Source organism: Schistocerca cancellata, chromosome 1 (assembly GCF_023864275.1).
Source record: "Schistocerca cancellata isolate TAMUIC-IGC-003103 chromosome 1, iqSchCanc2.1, whole genome shotgun sequence".
In the NCBI taxonomy this organism is placed as follows: domain Eukaryota; kingdom Metazoa; phylum Arthropoda; class Insecta; order Orthoptera; family Acrididae; genus Schistocerca; species Schistocerca cancellata.
In genome coordinates this window covers 260,231,242-260,252,778 of record NC_064626.1, presented here as the reverse complement: position 1 = coordinate 260,252,778, position 21,537 = coordinate 260,231,242, and positions in this window count along the sequence as shown.

Below are 21,537 nucleotides of genomic sequence, written 5' to 3'. Positions count from 1 at the left end.
ATTATGCACACATCAACTTTTCTGGCCATGTGCTGGTATATACTATACCAATCAGGGTTCGGTATTTAACCATGAAAAGTAAAGAGAAGTGTTGGGATAGTGCCATGTTCGGGTGTTTCTTTTTGTTTATGTTAGCGTAATTGATGAGCGGTAATCATGTTGTGGTCAGTACCACAGGAAGCAGGGTTTTCGATTCTGGAAGGCGTTACTACAGAGGAGGTATTGAAAACATTAAGAGACGAAGAATATAAGATGTGAGAGGACAATACAAAGTTGATTAAGAGATTAGAAGCTCTTGATGGAGATGAGTCAGAAATAGTTTACTGCAAATCTCAAGTGTATAAAGAGAAGTTGCGGAGAGAGTACGATAACTAGCTGACCTATAATTGGCCTCAGGATGTGAGGAATATGTTGATTTTGCAGAGAATGAAAAAAGTGGAAAAAGATGAAGCAGAAAGAAGGAAGAAGGAGGAAGCTGAAAGAGAGGGGACCTTGCTTGTGGATAGTTTCTCTGTTCCTGCAGATCGACCGACTATCGTTAATGTCGTTAAACCTGTCGATCCTGTGAAGAGTAGGGCAGAACATCATAGGAGGATGGACAATCATTTGAGTGACAGGATGGAAAAAAGTGTAGTGGGTGTAGTAATAAAAATTCCTGAGAATTCAGGTGATGTGCAGAGCAATGTCATTGTTGAGGTTAAGGTGAGTAATGTAGATGTACCAGACCCTATGTAAAGTACAGTTGTGGAGTCTAAGAAAGAAGAAATGAGTGTGGTGTGGGCTGTAACAATAGAGTCACTAGTGGCAGAAATGGTACAGGCACATGTAGCTCCTTGGAAGCAGTGTGAATGGAAGAAAAGGAAGAGGAGATGAGTTCATAAAGTAGGTGATCAAGAACGCTGAATCTGTTAAAAAGTGTATGCCAGAGGTTTAGAATGTAGCATGAGTGCAAATAGTGGGTCACAGCCTTGCAGGGCAAGCAACCGACATGTGCTGTGAGCTATTACAGCACAGACAGAGTCTGACATATGCAATGGGTTGAAGTAGGCAAAGGGTGCAACGTGAACCTGGCAATAAACATTCTGACTGAACATCATGCTAAAGTTAACCTTCAGTGGCAGAAAGCAGTTGCCAGTGTACGGCTTTCACGAGTTGGATTTGTTATACAAGGCAAAGGATAAAAACCACTGGATAGATAGGAGAAACGCCAAGTGTAAGAATTTAATGATGTCAGGCTATGTTTTGAAAACTTGATATATTGAGGATAATTTATTAAGAAAGAAAGAGTGCCATTATTGGTTTAGAAGTGTGGAATGCAGAGTTAAAAGTTATTTGTGCACAAGTATGGCAAGAGGCCTACCAGCGAAATATTTTATAGTATTTTAGATAATAAGCAGGTCAAGTGTTCTTTGAAACATGTTTTAAGATTAAGAAACACAAGGAGGGATTCTTAGGTGACAGTACCCATAGTGAGTGTATGAGGAATATTATAGTGCTAGTAGATTTGTAGAAAGAAGTTGTAGAGCTTATGGAAGATGGGGAACAACAATAAAATTTAATATTATAAATGTATAGGATTTAAAATTGCCATTGTAGTGTAGTTTTAGGGGTGTGGATACATTTCATGGATCAAGGGTGGAAGTAGTTACAGTGGCGAACTGGTACTGTGCAATATCTGTCCTCCTGGAGGAGGCAGTGTACTGCTACTACCCAGTAAGGATAGTGTGGTGACATGCACTAAAGGACTGCGAGATGGGCTAGCTAGTGGAAATTTTCACCTAGCAGTAACAGCCAAAATGGGCAGTATTATGTCATCACACATGGACAAGACCCATGTTGTGAGCAGCATGACTGAGAATTGGTGAGAATTGGCAAAAGTGCAAAAAATACACTTCAGAGCTGTATGAATAGATGTGAACTGGGTATGTTAAATAGGTCTAACTGTTGTTTATCTGTTATTTCTTGCCCAATAATTAGATAACTATAGTGTAATTTGTCCAAAAATAACAGGTATTTTTGTACAGTATAAATAGAGGCCTGTTTATAGTTAATGTTGTTGTTAATCATGCTTTCTCTGTTGACTACAGACATCAATGTCAAAGAAGAAGTAAACAACAGAATATAGAAAGCCAACAGAATTATTTTCATTATGGTTAAAAAAGCAAACGTATTTCAAGAAGTTCATAGACTGACATATACAAAACTCTTGTCATATATATTCTGAATATGACAGTGAGACATGGTCACTAACAAAATCATAAGAAGCAAAATTAAGAATTTTGAAATGAAAATTTTCGAGAATATATCTCGAGGGATTAAAGGTAAATAGCACAGCAGATCACAAGATATTACCAAAGAAAGAAGTATACAATCTGTCTGGAGAATCAGACATCGTATCTAAAAGTGGAACTAGGAGACTTCACCACATTGGACATGCACTGCAAACTGCAGAAAACTGGAAAATGTATCAAGTATGCACAGAACATCATCAAGAAAGGTTACTTATTGGAATCTCAATACTACACTATTTTGACAACATCAGAGAAGATATGGTAATGTGACAAGTAATAAAGTTACAAATTAATTAGCAAAAGTACCTGAAAAAGTATGTGGCATCATCAGGGAAGAACTTTCATAGCTTGTGGAGTTTTCTAATAATGATATAACCCATATTTTGGAGATGTGATGACCAATGAAAAACTTTTTCTTTTGAATGTCTCAATTTGCTATCAGATTGCACCCAAATATAAAGAAACTGTTCTGAACAAAGACCATAAAAGCAAATTAAACATATGAAACGTTTTTGTGTGTTTTGTTATTTCAAGTGACTTTTATTATTGGTCATATATTGCAACTGTGGATAAGTACATTGTAAAATAAGTTTAAGAATTTCAATATCTTTATGGAGTGCATGCAGATGTGCTTCTCATGTATTACAGCTACCAGTACTGTGTGTGATACCAAGTACGAAATGACAAAACCAAAGGCTGAAAATAATGTACACTCCTGGAAATTGAAATAAGAACACCGTGAATTCATTGTCCCAGGAAGGGGAAACTTTATTGACACATTCCTGGGGTCAGATACATCACATGATCACACTGACAGAACCACAGGCACATAGACACAGGCAACAGAGCATGCACAATGTCGGCACTAGTACAGTGTATATCCACCTTTCGCAGCAATGCAGGCTGCTATTCTCCCATGGAGACGATCGTAGAGATGCTGGATGTAGTCCTGTGGAACGGCTTGCCCTGCCATTTCCACCTGGCGCCTCAGTTGGACCAGCGTTCGTGCTGGACGTGCAGACCGCGTGAGACGACGCTTCATCCAGTCCCAAACATGCTCAATGGGGGACAGATCCGGAGATCTTGCTGGCCAGGGTAGTTGACTTACACCTTCTAGAGCACGTTGGGTGGCACGGGATACATGCGGACGTGCATTGTCCTGTTGGAACAGCAAGTTCCCTTGCCGGTCTAGGAATGGTAGAACGATGGGTTCGATGACGGTTTGGATGTACCGTGCACTATTCAGTGTCCCCTCGACGATCACCAGTGGTGTACGGCCAGTGTAGGAGATCGCTCCCCACACCATGATGCCGGGTGTTGGCCCTGTGTGCCTCGGTCGTATGCAGTCCTGATTGTGGCGCTCACCTGCACGGCGCCAAACACGCATACGACCATCATTTGCACCAAGGCAGAAGCGACTCTCATCGCTGAAGACGACACGTCTCCATTCGTCCCTCCATTCACGCCTGTCGCGACACCACTGGAGGCGGGCTGCACGATGTTGGGGCGTGAGCGGAAGACGGCCTAACGGTGTGCGGGACCGTAGCGCAGCTTCATGGAGACGGTTGCGAATGGTCCTCGCCGATACCCCAGGAGCAACAGTGTCCCTAATTTGCTGGGAAGTGGCGGTGCGGTCCCCTACGGCACTGCGTAGGATCCTACGGTCTTGGCGTGCATCCGTGCGTCGCTGCGGTCCGGTCCCAGGTCGACAGGCACGTGCACCTTCCGCCGACCACTGGCGACAACATCGATGTACTGTGGAGACCTCACACCCCACGTGTTGAGCAATTCGGCGGTACGTCCACCCGGTCTCCCGCATGCCCACTATACGCCCTCGCTCAAAGTCCGTCAACTGCACATACGATTCACGTCCACGCTGTCGCGGCATGCTACCAGTGTTAAAGACTGCGATGGAGCTCCGTATGCCACGGCAAACTGGCTGACACTGACGGCGGCGGTGCACAAATGCTGCGCAGCTAGCGCCATTCGACGGCCAACACCGCGGTTCCTGGTGTGTCCGCTGTGCCGTGCGTGTGATCATTGCTTGTACAGCCCTCTCGCAGTGTCCAGAGCAAGTATGGTGGGTCTGACACACCGGTGTCAATGTGTTCTTTTTTCCATTTCCAGGAGTGTATTTTACATTTATAGTAGGTTCAGAAAGAGCTGTGTAAGTCTCAGAGATATGACTGAGTACATCCAAAGTGAAATGCAGTAAGGCGATATCAGTTGTTTGATGCCATACAAGTTCTTACAGCTTGTAGATGAGTCTCTGATAGAATTTTAGAGTTGAAAATGCCCAAACATTTCAAAGATATTTAATAATTTAGGAACATGTTAGCTGGAGTAATTTTCTGCACTCCTAATATTACACTGGAATGCTTAAAATATGACAATCAGTTGTTCATTGTTCATATCAGTGAAGTACTGCACATCTACTGTGACCTCAAAGGTTAATGTAAACTGAAATATTCAGTACCATTATATATATACTTTATTTATTAAATAACACATGCTGACACTGAATATCATATACAACACCTAGAATACACATCAATCAAAATGACATTTTGTAGTAGGTGAATATCAATTCATTATTTCTCTATTTTTTCTTGGTATAACATTTTTAAACACCAAACATACATATTAACACTTACGAAAAGTTTTTTCACAAATGGCGGTACATTTTAATGGAGAAACTCCAGATATTAAGTTCTGAGATTAAATATACATCAAAATCATTAAAAATCTAATGTTCCATATATGTTTCATAGGCAGATACTATGAATTTACAAATTGATTATGCTGCTTATTATAACCACATGACATTAAAGGACAGAATATGCATTTATCTGTAGTACATTCACTGTCATAGATTTTTCATCATCATTGGATCTAACAATATGAGGAAGTGGATGAGAGAACACATGAAGGCAACAGGTAGAGGGCACATAAATCCAGTATAGTCAGTAGCAAATGCTAATTAGTTTCATACATTTTTATAGACATGGACCAACCTGTCTCCTAATTAATTGTTTTCCAGAATCAGAAAATATTTTGTTCTTTGCATCCACACTTTATATCTCTTCACTTTAAACCATTCAAAAATATTTTATTTATTTTCAATAATATTTTGATTTATCATTATATTACCCTTATATCCTCTGCATCATCAAAATCTACCAGCCTTTCAATATGTTATAACAGAGAGAATGCTCAAGTATAAAAAGCTTTACATATCTACATCACTAATTCTTACTACAACATCACATAATGGTTATTTGCTTGTATCATAAATAATAATCTACTTTTTGTAATACACTAATATTTTAAAAATATTCACATAGAGGAAAAATTATTGTAACACATACAATATGTACTATAGACATAACAGAATTCACACTAGAGAGTGACAGGACTTATTTACATTTTTTGTGCTATCTGGTCCTCATCTTTGGTAAAGTATATTCACAAGTAATCATTGACTGATAGACTCTGGCAAGTCAACCAGTTTACTGTTTTTCTTACCTTACACACACTGCTATCTTTCAAGTAACAGATATCACAGTCTCAAATTTCATTATACACTTCTCTCAAAGTCAGTTAAATTTACTAGAATGCTAGCAAACATTACCTAAAAAGAGTCATTTCTGTTACTATCCATGCCAATATTTCCTCAAGATATATCAATAGAAGATATCAGTAATTGATGAGTGATTCATTTTCTATGGAAAAATCTCAGAAACATATATGTCTCAGGTAAGGATCACCACAGAAGCTGCAGGATAGCTTTGCTGAGGAATAAGTACATAAATTTCTCCCAAACATAGGAGAGGTCTTGTGCTGTTTCATCTTTGATGTCACACATTACTGCTTCATGTTAATTCTTTTCCTCTTACAACTAAAGTTAGCAACATCTTGAATGTATATTTGCAGTAAGCTTTGGGTTACCCATCTGAATTTTTTTACACTGACAGGTAGTTTCAGTATACAGTTCTGCTTTGGTGATATTATCATCTTTATACAGACTATTATTTTACATTGAATATTTTTATATTGAACCTCAAAGATATGATATGAAATGCTTGTCTGAAAGAAGTCACTGTTTCGCTGACCAAATTAAAACTGAACAGAAATGAAATCATGTATCTTTAGAGTTCATAATGTAGCTGAATGTAAATAATATAGATTACTTTGCAGGCATTCTTGAACTGAGGCACTGAGGACCATAAGTACCCGAAGTATGAAATAAAGGTCTGAGAAAAATAGATGTTTATGAAAATCAAATTTATAGACAACACCAGTTACATATGTCTGAACTGTGTTTCACAAAGTATCATCACCCTATATTTCCTACAAAAAAATAATATACCTACTTAATGTTATGAAAGATTAACTAAAATTTAAAATTTTGTTTATTATTAATATTACCTCATAACCTTGAATATGTAGGCTAGTGACAATAGTGCCTTTTGACAGTTACAAAGTTTGTAATCAATGTGAAACTAGAATCACAATGTAAAGAACAGATATCAAATTTGCCACACACAGAATTACTACCTATTCCAACCCTTCATGGTCCTCATTATCATCAATTTCATTAATTACATATGTGGGCTAGAGGTTCAGATAAACTGCTGATACACCATCGATTATTACTGCTACATACATGACATAACAGCAAATTATTTTATCATTCCTAGGTAACAATAAAGCAGCACTGAACCACAAAATTATGTTTTGTGCTTTGGGCCCTTATCGAACTTTATCTAGTTTTCAAGTGGTAAACTATTTTGTAGGAAGTGTTGTCGGTATTTGTTGTTCGACGAAGGATGTTACGTTTCTTCTGCCTCTCCACAGACTCCACATGTGCAGGAAAAGTTAATGGACTTTTCACAAATTTTAAGGTTTCTGTAATAAACTTTGTGGAATAAATTGTGAAAGATAATGTTAAAGAACAGGACGGGTATATATATTCACCAGGTTCCTTATTTTCCCTGGATCACTCGAACTAAAAGATTTGTGCTTTTGTTCCTCAGATTTGGGCATGGTCTGTACATTTCAGGGAATTTCCACGGTACCTGTCAACATGTAAATAATCCAGAATGGCAGTCTGCAGTCTGAAGCCAGCCTTCACAATCTCCACAAACACAACAACATCCATAGCCGCTGCAGCTTCTTATCTTGTGAGCTTTGCTATGGAAAAGAAAAACATTCAAACTTTTTTCTAAATTCTTGTGTCAGTTTGATGTAATTTATTATTTGTGTAAGAAGAATTACTGCATTTTTATTGTTTACTACCATCTGAGAAAGACTGCCGCCACCAAGTGATTCAAAAACTTGAGCATTACTCTAAAAACTAAATTACTTAAGCCAGTTAATAACTTCTACATTTTATATGACTAGTACGTTATTGATGTCGTCTTTAAAAAGTGGTCAGGTTATCTCATGACCACTGAATTACTAAGAACGAAGCTAATCGTACTTTTTATTTTACTTTCAAATAAATTCGAGAATCTTATAGACAGTTGTGCGTAGAAAGGAACGTCTAGACAAGAAAAAATGATTCTTCGACAGCAGTTCCGATTCTAACTGTTTAGAATCAACGATTCTGCGATATTGAAATACCCCTTTAAACCACTGTTCTAAAGCCTATAGCTTTGATTTGTGCGCTTCTTACAGGAAATGTCTGACTATGAAGAACTGTAGCGATTTCGACCGCCGATGGATGTTGTAACCGTAGTTACTACGACTATGATACGCAAAATAGGCTACCGCTCACTTCGTTGCACGGTAACAGCTCTGTGGAGAGTTCATGCATAGTTCTGAAGATTATGAATAAAGTTCTAATTATGTGATAAGAGCTAGTGCCCAATTAGCAAAATAAACAGGCAGATAATTGACACCTTTAGCACTGCACCGTCGATATGTTCGATGCATCTTGCACTAAACTATTTTTTTCTCTTCATTTCTTAATTAATTACACCGAAAATAGATTTCTGTGTAAGGTTACAGTTGATTTTTGAGACAGAAGATAGTATAAATTTTTTTATGAACTCCATATCATTATGGGACCTAGTAAACGGTTGAACTCTACAGAGCCACTGAGCGCACTGCAAGTAATTTTGTGGTTGTTTTCACAAATACCTGCAAAGGCAGTAGCTACTGAGCTTCATTCACACTCATTTTGGCTAGACAGTTTCTTTCTGCAAGAAAAAATCTGAAACTGAAACTCCAAAAATAATTGCATATCCGCAAAATAATTAAGATTCAGAATGTTTAATCAACTGTTTCCTTTTTCCTAGTTAGGCTTCGTGGGGGATTGTTTTATGATCGATTTATTCGTACATGGAGTCAGTAATGACGCAAAATTATCACTTTTCAGATGTGAATACGCTTCTAATTTATTACGATACAATAGTTACTGCTTGCTGAGAAATGTAAATACTCCCTATAAGAGAAGTATATCACATTACCAAATTTTTGAGAGTAACTACGAGTCGCATTACGGTAATAGTTGATTGTAACATAAAGCGTATTGTGGTACTAGCCTGTTTTGAACGGACTGCAGACTACTTAATCTTTATACAGTAGACTGAATTTTGTGAAAAACACAGAAGTTTATGATAGTTCCATAGTGTTGCCAGTGGACAAATGGAAACAAATATTTTCGGTGTTTTTACAGCATCAGAGAGCGTGGTTGGTACAACCACTATTTCAGAGGCTATGTTATTGGACAACAGGAATCAAACCGCACATTTTTCGCCGCAACACGTCTAGCTGTCAAAAACGGAGTTGCAAAAAGTTCATGTTGTGGTAGCAGAGCTCGTAAACAGGATATGTCTTCTAGTTCCTATTTAGTTCTAACTGCAACTATAATTTCCCTTTTTTAACTTTACAAGATGCGATGGTAGTTTTGAGAGGCAGGTGGCGTTCGTGATGTCTCTTTAAAGAACATAAAACTATCTCTCTTTCACATGGGCTAGCTTATCATTTAAATTATGATTGTTAAAAATATGCTGCGATTCCCATGTGTTGTCACACTATCGAGTTTTCCAGGTTCATGAGGAGGAGAGTTACTGTGCTGGTAGGTAATATGGCATCATGTAGACGTGATGTCCATTTTTTTCTGAACGAAGCGAAGACGCATACTGGAGCAAAGCAGATTGGAGTTGGGAAAGAATATACGAAACGGGGTCCAAAAGTAACCAGAATTCCTTTTGTACGAGCAAAGTGATGGCAGTGACGGGTAATACTGCCTGGTACTTCCACTACAGGCAGCCTACAAACACTTGAGCAACTAACATCCTTTCGGTAGAGACAGTTACATCCGACTGCTTGTTTCGTAAATATTGTTCCACGTGGTCTGTGATTTTACAGCTATGGACATGAAACAAACGCCGACGAAAATCATAGGCGAGCAGAATTGGTGCTACGTGAAAGGAAAATCGAGCCCATGGAAGACTGCTTTGTCACTAAAGAAATCAGAATAAGAGTGAACCTACTGTTAGTGCCTTTCGACATGAAGATATAAATCCAACGCGAATTTGTTCTCCAAAATACTCTGGTATTACCATCTTCAGGGCTAAAGCGATTGCTTGGGGCAAAAAAATACGGCCTGTAGTTTAGTGATCAACGGGTTTGATTCTGCACCTCGAGAAAGTCTGACAATAATGGTCGAAAACAAAACGACAACGGTTTTGCACACGGCCTCCTCACTGGATTCAGCTCCCTGCGATATTTTGTTTTGTCGAATGAGAAAGAATCTAAAAGGCATGGATTTTCGGGTTACAAAGCATTGTTAACACGGAAACGAGGCCACTCGCGTTACTAAGAAACTATTAAAATACATGACTGATTGTCGAACCTCAGTTGTGTCCTAACGCTTGAGTTTTAATCCGAATCAATCAGTTCAGAGGCAGTCGATAATTAGTCTTATACAGTCTTGTCCTTGCTCATCACAAGTAAATGTAGTGCACGAAGTCTGAAACAAAAGAATCTTGACTTATGTTACAAATTTATGCACTTACTACATACATTCGCTTTGAGGTAGTTGCCTTCAAAGCAGAAGTTATTTGAGTCCACATAGGTCTATATTTGCTTCCTCTAACATTCGAGAGATTTATGAATATTGGTTCCCTCGATAATGTGCAGGTGTTCCGCCATTTTTGAATCCACTGTATGGCGAGAGCACATCTGTAGTAAATTGTTCATCCTAAAAGTTGACTAATTTGGATGAAATCTTGAACAGTGTTAGGACACTAAGTGCGTACCTTTCAAGCAATAACGAAACTACAAAAATTATAATGAATATGAGAACTTACTAGCAGTCGTTCACCCCGTGCACCCTTCATGAATAGAACAGGGAATGGGGGGAAATTACAAAGGTACCAGTGGTACCTTCTGCCACACAGCTAAAGTCTTTTTTCTTTACTGTCATTTCATTTTCTGAAGGGAAGACACACCGGAAGCAAAAAGTAGCTGTACAGCTTGTTAAATTACACTCAGAAAAAAAATGAGGTACCACGAAGGAATTAGGGGTGGAAGCTTCACCAATTGAGCAAGTAAATAATACATTGGTCCCACTCTGGCGCTTATGCAAGCAGTTATTCAGCTTGGCACTGATTGACAGGGTTGTTGGATGTCCTCCTGAGGGGTATTGTACCATATTGGGTCCAACTGGCGCATTAGACTGCCAAACTCCCGAGCGGATTGGAGGACCCTGCCCATAATGATCCATATGTTATCAATTGGGAAGAGATCTGGCGACCTTGATGGCCAAGTTACGGCTTGACATGAACAAAGACAACCAGTAGAAATCCTCACCGCAGTGCGTTATCTTGTTGAAATATAATCCGAGGATGACTTGCCATGAAGGGCAACAAAACAGGGTGTAGAATATCGTCGACGTACTACTGTAGTGTAAGGGTGCGGTGGGTGACAACCAAAGAGGTCCTCTAGGAAAATAAATGGCACCTCAGACAATCTCTCCTAGCTGTTGTGTCCTATGGTGAACGCTATCCTGGTTGGTATCCCCTGACTGTCCGGGTCGGCGGCTCCAGACACGTCTTCGCTGGTCTTCGAAGCTTAGTTCCAAGCGGAATTCATCACTGAAATCTATCCCAGTCAGTGTCATTCCAGGCCGAAGACGTATCTGGAGACGCCGTGGACTGAGGTGGGATACCAACTAGACTGTCGTCCACCATACAGACTGACAACCTGGAATGATGATCCGGAGTACCATTTCTTTTCATAGCAGGACCCCTTTGGTTGTCATTCGCGGCATCCTTACAGTACAGAGGTTCGTCGACGATATCCTACGCACCGTTTTGTTGCCCTTCATGTGAAGCCATCCTGGGCTTGTATTTCAGCAAGGTGAAAGTTTCTACTGGTTGTTTTCATGTCTGTCAAACCCTACCTTGGCCAGAATGGTCGCCAATGCTCTCCCCAGCTTAGAACATTTGAAGCATTATGAGAGGACCCTCCATTACCTAGGGGTTTCACAATTTAATGCGCCTATTGGACAGAATTTTGACACAATATCCCTCAGGAGGACAACCAGTAACTCTATAAACCATTAGCTATCCGAAAAAATGCTTGTATAATGCCAAGGCTGGATGAACAGCTTATTGACTTCCTCGATTTGTGAAGCTCTTTCTTTTGAACAAATCATCAAATTTTTTCTAAAATTGTAAGCATCTGTTTGTCTGTATATATACATCACATTTACCGATTTCCTTCCCATTCGGATAATTCCTTCGTGGTGCATCGTTTTGTGTCTTAGAGTGCACTACGAGACAAATTAAAGGATGAGAAACATATAGATGGTACAACTCAAAACAGATGATTTATATGTGTCGATGGCTATTTTGTACAAGACCACTGTGGCATTGATGATGATGATCGTCCTTCTGTAGGTCACCTCGATACATTTGGAGGCACGGTAAACAGCTGCAGGTAGATACAGTTTTTGCGATTGGATCAAAAAGTAGAGGAAGTGAGACATGGATAGCAAATGTGCACAGGGGAGGGGAGAAGTTGGGGGTCGACTAACATAGGAAGTTGGAGAAGAGGATTTGTAAGGTTAGGGTAATGGAACATGATGAAAGATCAGCTAAGATGCACATGGCAGGCTTGAAATGAGACAAGATTATCTATACGGTATAATATGAAATGTGAGTACTTCTGGGAGTATGGGGCGGTGACCTTTAGGTGAAATTTGGAATGTACAACCAGCGTGAAATGATGAACAACAGGAGGGCGATGGAAGGAACGGGTATTTTGGAAGACAGTTTTGACAAAACAGATAGTATATTGCAATATGGGGATAAGATGTATGGAGTTGTTAGGATGAGGTGATCAGTCGGTTTGGTGGATGATGACAGTCGTATCAGATTTTGAAGGAGGGAATTTAGCCTTCCACGTGAAGAATAGGTCGGATGGGGTAAATTCCAAGCTCTTAGTTGATCACTGTGGGAAGACAGTTACGGCAACAGTATGCTTGTGTTAGGAATCGAGAAGGTTCTACATGGTGCCTATAATGATAAATAAGGGCGTCGTGTGGTTTTAGGTAGTCAGTGGTCAGTGAAAATCCAGAAAACACAATTTCTACATATAGTACACCTACATCTGTACTCAGAAAGCCACCTTACGTTGTGTGACGAAGGATACTTTCTGTGCTATTGTCAGTTCCTCCTGCTCCCATTCCAGTCATAAATGGTTCGTGGGAAGAATGATTGCTGGTAAGCCGCTGTGTGAGCCCAAATTTCTTTAGTTTTAACTTGACCACTTACGGTGGTTTGCGCAGGATGTACGTAAATTATAAAAACTTGAGGTCGAAATAAAGTGGATCAATAATACGTAATGACAATTAGTTCGTTAGCAATGTTGGCAGTCTCATTTCCTTAGCGTAGATGTAATAGAAAGGGCGATGGAAACTCGTAGAACATGTGAAACAGTGTCTTGGAAACAAGCGTCAACTTGACATTGCTGCACAGATGACCTTTGATCAACTGATTCAAAACAGTGATTAGCAGCGGCACCTAGCAGGAGGATTCGTCACTAGTGCCCCTCATCCAAAAGGAAAGTAATTCTATCAATCTACGAATCTCCCTTACGGAACTAGCTTATCGATTCGTAAAGAGTAAGGAGTTTCTCAGAAACACCACAGTTTTACCAGAGAACATAGGTAATCGAATGATTTGAGCATATATTTGCTGCACCAGACAGCACATATAGTGAAAGTACATCAGAGTAGTGCAGCTGAACTCTTGAGGCTGCTTCCCATTGGAACAGTAATTTCGTCGAGCGGCGAGTGATTCAGGTTACTGGCCACGGTCTAGGAAGTTGGATAGTAGCCGGTCAAGCAACTTTGCCCCACACCAAGAGAAGAGGTGTGAGCTCCGTTTATTAGAGTACTTTAGCAGGTCGTTTTCCTGTCGCTCTGTCTTCTGTCATCTGAGCATCACGTGTCGCCTACATGTGATGATACAACCGTCACGTGTGGCACTAGTTACATAGGAAAGGAGTGCTTATGAGACGTGATGAGACGTGAAAATGTCTCATTGCATACTCCAAGCAAATCTCCTCGACCAATTTAGTTTCGTAACCATCTTCTCTCCTTCATACGTTTAATGTCTTTCCAGGAAGAGCTCTGCTACAGAGCACACGCGAAGGCGGTCCCCATCGGAGAATCGAGTCCTGCCTCGGGCATGAGTGTGTGTGTTGTCCTTAGTTACTGTAAGTGAGTTTAATTAGTGTGTAAGCCTAGGGACCGATGACCACAACAGTTTGGTCCCATAGAGCCTTACCGCAAATTTACAAAATTACCAAGGCAGTCGAAAGTTGACCACCAACGGAATCATACGGGAAGGCGAACCGCCCCACTCCACACCCCTCCCCAATGACCTACTATAGTTTGAGTTAAACTACTTGGCAGTTGACGTTGAAGGTCACACGTTGCGGCGGTGTCACCAATACGTTGTCTGTAGGCAACCGCCGTAGCGCCCTAGCCTCTCCCGCGAGAGAAAGTAGAATCTTTACCTCCTACAAAAGTCACATAAAAAGCCTGAGATGTAAATAAGGAACACACGCCTGTAGTGTGTCTAGGCAACTGAAAAATCTGGTCTTGATTTTACTTATGGCCAGAGTGATGTTGTTCTTTTTTTTTTTTTTTTTTTTTTTTTAGCCGGTAACATTTTCTTATCTACGAAAAGTTTCAAAATAGGTTTTGTCATATTTCGGAAACTATTGAAGTAAGTGATTTTTTTCTCGATTGCAAAAATACCTATCTCTGTAGTGGAACTTACCAAATTACGTATTTCCTTACATTTACTACGTGCAATCTTAGGAAAATGGCAATTTTTTGTTGTTGCAAATTTTTTCAGTACATAGCTTGTAACAAGCACGAAGTTTGAACTCTCTATCTTATACAAAAATCTCGCACTAATTTCGCAATTCACAAAGCACATAACTCTACAGTGTCTCTGAACACGTCAGAAATATGATCATAAGTAGAATTAGCTTCAAATGGCTCTAAGCACTATGGGCCTTAACATCTAAGGTCATCAGTCCCCTAGACCTAGAACTATTTAAACCTCACTAACCAACGGACATCACACACATCCGTGCCCAAAGCAGGATTCGAACCTGCGACTGTAGCAGTAGCGAGGTTCCGGACTGAAGAGCCTAGAACCGCTCGGCCACAGAGGCCGGCGTAGAATAGGACTGGAGTTGCGATAGAAGAAATTTTCGCGTCCTGGAAGGATGTCCCTCTCGAGATCTGGCAGGCAGACTGCTTTGCACAGCAGATGTGGCAACACAAGGAGAGCTGACAATGCAAGGTTTCGTTTGGTGTACTGCTGGTTGGAGTAGTACAGTCCGCCAGCGGTCGTGCCAACTGTTTTAATCACTCGCCACTCCACTAACTTAGTGACCTAGTGGGACCCTGCCTTCAGCAGGCGGGACGAATGAAATTGGACATTTTTCGTAACAATACGCAAGACGGTACGATTCCGAGACCAAAATGGTTCCTGTTCAGCAAAAGTAGGTCCTAGTAGTGCTTCCTTTTCTCAATACCCCAGCGGGCTCTTAAGTTTAGCAGTGGGCGTAACGCAAAGCAGGGAGCGCCCAGTGCCCTCGAAGGCTGCTGTCGGCGAGCAGCCGGCCGACCTCGCCCATTACTGGATGAGCGGGTCGGAGAGCTGGCATCAGGCGGCCGCCACGGTGTCGCTGTCTGCGTCGGCGGCGGCGGCGGCGGCCGCACAAGCCACGGGTGAGTCGTCGGCGGACGGGGGCAGCGCGGGCCCCAGCGGCGGGATGGGCAGCTCGAGGGGCAGCGACTGGGGGCGGCGCGGCAGCGCGCGCTGCTGCTGCGCCACCACCGCCTCCAGAGCGCGCTCGCTGCGCCGCCGCAGCCGCCGCCGGCTGCCCGGGCACAGGAACATCTTCAGCTGCTCCTTCGTCACCCTGCGCAAACGCCACGCACACACTTGCGCACCGTACAGAAGCACTTGCTGATAGGCAGTCTTATATCAGAGGAAAAGGAATGACTTCTGCCTACAGTTTGTTTTCGATGATTTATTACGTTAGCGAACCACATCGTTAACCCGCGCCGAGAGTGCTCGGGATTTCCTACGAAAAACTACTCTGAAACTTACTGGCAGATTAAAACTGTGTGCCGGACCGAGACTCGAACTCGGGACCTTTGCCTTTCGCGGGCAAGAGCTCTACCAACTGAGCTACCCAAGCACGACTCTCGCCCCGTCCTCACAGCTTTACTTCTGCCAGTACCTCGTCTCCTACTTTCCAAACTTTACAGAAGCTCTCCTGCGAACCTTGCAGCCAGGAAGTTTCATATCAGCGCACACTCCGCTGCAGAGTGAAAATCTCATTCTGGAAACATCCCCCAGGCTGTGGCTAAGCCGTGTCTCTGCTATATCCTTTCTTTCAGGAGTGCTAGTTCTGCAAGGTTCGCAGGAGAGCTTCTGTAAAGTTTGGAAAGTAGGAGACGAGGTACTGGCAGAAGTAAAGCTGTGAGGACGGGGCGTGAGTCGTGCTTGGGTAGCTCAGTTGGTAGAGCTCTTGCCCGCGAAAGGCAAAGGTCCCGAGTTTGAGTCTCGGTCCGGCACACAGTTTTAATCTGCCAGGAAGTTTCATGTCAGCACACACTCCGCAGCAGAGTGAAAATCTCATTCTAAAAACTACTCTGTTCAAATGCTAAGTGATACGCTTACCAAGAGTGCTCTCACTGAAAGGCAGACTTGAGAAGCAAAACTCCATCCGATCTCGACAGAGGTAACTCGCAGATTGTCCCGTCAAAGGAATTAATGTATATCACTTTGGTATCAGCTTGAAGAAATCCAGAACTTTCTTTCTTTTGCTGGTGCCTTGTCCCACAGGGTCGGCACGGTTAGTAACGGATTTGGCAAGATTAATTATAAGGGGTGGCCTTCCTGCTGCCACCCTGTACCACCCGGGACAGAATTAGTGTACCCCAGCTCTCTGCGTCTAGTGTAATCCACGGAATAGTGCGAAAGTGGTCAGATGTCTGCGAGTCGTGTAACTGAGGCGGAACGTGGGGACCAGCCCGGTATTCACCTAGCGGGATGTGGAAAACCGCCTAAAAACCACATCCAGGCTGGCCGACACACCAGCCGACGTCGTTAATCCGCCGGGCGGATTCGATCCGGTGCCGGCGCGCTTACCAGAGTCCAGGAAGCAGCGCATTAGCGCTCTCGGCTAACCTGGCTGGTTGAAGAAATCCAGGACATGTAACGGATATTGACTGGTTGCAAGGGTACCCACACTAACTGCCATTTAATCTCGGAACTATTTCTTCTTTCATCGCAACACAATTAAAGGATCTCTTTTCCGAAATACTGTAATTACCTCCCAATGTGACGCAGAAGTTTGAAATTTCGCTACAAGATTCCTACAACTTTCATCTGTAAAACCATCGGCACATGGGGCGAGGCAGCTGATGTTGACGTGCCCGCAGACGGTACCTCCGACGTCATGAAACAAGGCGCTGTCGGCACACGGGACCAGCTAATTAAGTGATTTTGCGCTCTCAGTACTCTCCATCGGAGTTGGCTTTATTTGGCTAGCAAAAAATACAGTTACTTCACTGATACGGACGAGCCTAAATTCCTGCATTAGCTCCTCCCTTGCCCATATACCAGTCATGTCGTTCTGTCTGTGGTATTCATAAGTGAAAACTTAAACATTCGTGAACATGGAATAAGACAAAAATGAAAGATAGACGTCCAGGTCAGTGAAGTTATCAGCTTATAGAAGTTCACCAAATCGGACAAATTCACTCCTGACAGAGAACGCACTTACATTTGCATAATAGTAATTACTGCAGAAATTATGTCTATTAATTTTGTAACAGAGTCCCACAATCTTCTGGTAAACATGAAGATGAAGAAAAAAAAAAAAAACGTGCAACAGGACTTGAGACCATATACCCGACTATAATCTGTTCATTGTAACTGGCACCTCTTCACACTACGCTAGGTTGTAGGTTCGTTGTAAGAAACTTTGGATTTTATCTCATAGAATTTTATAGGATTTAATCACTGATATATTTCTAATTTACCTATAACTATAAAAAATCCTAGCACGAATCTTTAATGTGCCGTTGCCTTAAAACAGCACGTGAGCTATAACGCGATAATAACTAAATACGAAAATTTCTTTAAGCACCAATATGACGTTTCCCGTAGCTTTATTACAACAAATCGTACCAATAACCATTCGTTCTCGATACTTTCAATGTGTTAGTCCTTAGAAACAGCACATATTCTTGGTCGGTAAGGTATAACACAAAACCCATAAAATATGGGCTTCTGCTGAACAAGACAATATGGCTTCTTGCTTTCTGGGGACCTCGAACTTTCTGCCTGTGACGTACGGAGCGTTCTTGCTTCCTACCGGTTCTACTTTACGTGACACGTCGCTGACATATCGTGCATCTTATATTATGTGACACGTGAGGCGATGGCTTCTCAATGCAAAATACCAGGAAGTGACGTCACGAAACACGTAGAGCGCCACGTCAACGTTAGCTGACTCGTCCCCTGTGCCGACGGCTTAACGGTGCAAAAGTGTGACGCACTCCGACGTCATTATCGAGCTCGACGTCGCTTCGAACAGCAAGGTGTCGACACGTGGAAAAATAAGGCAGGCGTTCAGAAGTTCATGTGAAGTATAAGGTGAGGAAATGAAGACCCATTGGCACCAAATTTCACCACAATTCTGCCCAGCGCTACCGTGGACATCTTACAAAATTGGAAGGTCATCACAGTCTCTTTTTCCCACACTTAATCCCTTTTTTTGAGCCTCTGTGACGGAGGTTACAACCGCTACACTAAGCTTTGAAATAAAGCCGATTTCTTACGGGCGGCCCAGAAAACATTTCAGACACACCGCCGCACAGAAAATGTTCAAATGTGTGTGAAATCTTATGAGACTTAACTGCTAAGGTCATCAGTCCCTAAGCTTACACACTACTTAACCTTAATTATCCTAAGGACAAACACACACACCCATGCCGGAGGGAGGACTCGAACCTCCGCCGGGACCAGCTGCACAGTCCATGACTGCAGCGCCTTAGGCCGCCGCACAGAATCGGCACGAAAAGGCCTCGCGGGGTGGCATAACAAGGAAGCCATCCCTTGCCTTGAGGCGTTCACTCCCACACATCTTAGGTCGAAAACGACCTTTGCTACTGAGATGAGCAACAGGACGACGTTTTTGACATTCTCCGACACTGCTGACTCCCCCCGACGTTTCAACACTTCTGTGAGGACATTGTGGGGCTGCATCCCCGTTCAACGTAATCACACCACTCTGGAGTGCAGTGCGAGTTCAATTTTTGCTTTGGTATACAGGGTGGAGTAACTAGGGACCGTTGAAAACCATTCGATGAAAGTTGAAAACAGTGTTTATGCATTTTAAGACCTCCTGTTCCACCCCCTACGTGGCGTGACCAGAGTGGAGTGCGACATTGACACATCTGTGAATAACATAGCAAACGGTCCCTCCAACCTCCCAGAATGCTCCCCACCCCCCCTCCCGTTCCCCGGATTTTGGCAGCACCCTCAGTGGCACCTGGCACCTGATCACATTAATACATTTATAGATAATTTTAAAAACGTGCCGTACAGAGAAAACTCTAGGCGCCTGCAGGCACGGAACTGACATTGGATGGGTGTCAAGTGGTTGCCTGTCCGCAGGCACCTAGGGCTGCATTGCAGCTTTTCTTTGTAAAACAACATGTTTAAAATTTTCTACAAATATAGACAGGTGTTACAGAGAGTGAGGGAGCCATTGCCGTATTATTCATGCTTATGTCAATGTCGTACACCCCCCCCCCTCATATAACGTCACAGTAGACGTAAACCACGAGAGCTGAAAATGCATAAGCACACTTTGCTGCTCTGGTTCACATGCAGATTTCGTCGAATGGTTCAGAACAGTCCCTTGTGGTTCCAACTTGCACTCCAAAGAAGCGCGATTATGTTCAGTGGAAATGTAGGCTCATAATGTCCTACCGATGGGTTGAAACTTCTGGGATTGTAGAAGTGTCAAAGGTTGTCAGAAATGTCGTTCTATTGCTCATAGCAATGCGAACACTTGTTTTCGACAGCGAAATGTATGGAAATCAATGCTCCATGGAAAGGCGTCGTTTCATTGGCGCCCTTTATGCCACTCCCTGGGCATTTTTGTGTCGATTCTGAGCGGTGGCATATCTGAAATGTTTCCCTTGGCCATTCATATGAAAACCGTGTGATCTCAACGCTGGGTGTTACAGTTCTGACCTCCACTGCAGAGGCGTCAAAAGGAGTATAATAAGGTGTGTGATCATCTTCCCATCATGCGATCCATGGTGGTGTTGGGTAGAATTGTGGTGAAATTTGGTGCCAATATGATATCATTAACAATCTTATACGTCGTATGAATATCTGAGCTCTGGACTTTCCATGGAGCATTGATTTCCATACATTTCGCTGTCGAAAACAAGTGTTCGAATTGCTATGAGCAATAGAACGACATTTCTGACAACCTTTGACACTTCTACAATCCCAGAAGTTTTTCCTTGATGTTCGAATCGATCCAGAGGGTGACGTCGCAGGCCATCACTCTTTTCTATCATTACAGAGGAAGCTTGAAGGCATCTTGTTGTGGAATTTCAAACTTTTGCGTCGCAGAGGGAGACAATTATTGGGTTTCGAAATAGTGATCCTTTAATGGTGTTGCACGGTGTATAAGGAGCAGGCACATGAAAACGAGACAGATGGAAAAAAAGTGAACTGTTAGTTATTTCAAAAGTAGTCGCCATAACTGTTAACACATTTATTCAAATGTGAAACAAGAGGGTCAGCGCTCAATGAAAAAGTGTTTACAGTTGCCAGGTGTGCACCTCTTTGCCCGAAGAAAATCGACGGTCACAAACGTCTTCCTTCAGGGCTCTAAAAATAGGGAAATCGCAAGAGGAGAGATCGGGACTGCATGGAGGATGTGTAACAGTTTCCATCGAAACTTCTATAGTGTAGTTGAAACAACCTCGGCAACATGTGGGCGGGTATATTACGAGGACTGTCCAGAAAGTAAGTTACGATTGATCGCGAAATGAAAATCACAGTGTAAATCAGAAATGTTTCATTTGTAACAGTTAGCTACACCTTTCAGCTACTTCTCTACGTAGTCGCCGTTCTGACTCAGACATTCGTCGTAGCGTTGTACCAACTTTCCAATAACCTCATCATAGAAGGCAGCCGCCAGTGCTTTCCGCCAATTCTCTACGCTGGCCTAAAGCTCGTTGTCTGTGCCAAAATGTTGTCTTCATAGCCAGCGGGTCGTTTGAGCAGAGATGAAACTCAGTGGGAGACAATTACGGGCTGTATTGAGGGTAACCAAACATTTCCAATTGAAACGATGCAGGAGCATCTTCATTGCCCCTGAAGAATGAGGCTGAGAATTGTCTTGAAGAAGAAACCGCACTACAGTTATGTAATGTTGGTTGCATAGCTTCAGGGGAAAATTATAACATCTTTACGTGCTCACTAAAAGCTCAGGAATGAAAAGAGCGACATAATTCTACCTAGAGTCATACTAGAGACACTGCCCAACACATCTTTGCAAAGCTTTATCGGATTTTCATAGTCGTTTCCATTTCGCGACCGATCGTAACTTACTTTCTGGACAGCCCTCGTATTAGCAGGTAGCTCGACTACGCTGCAGA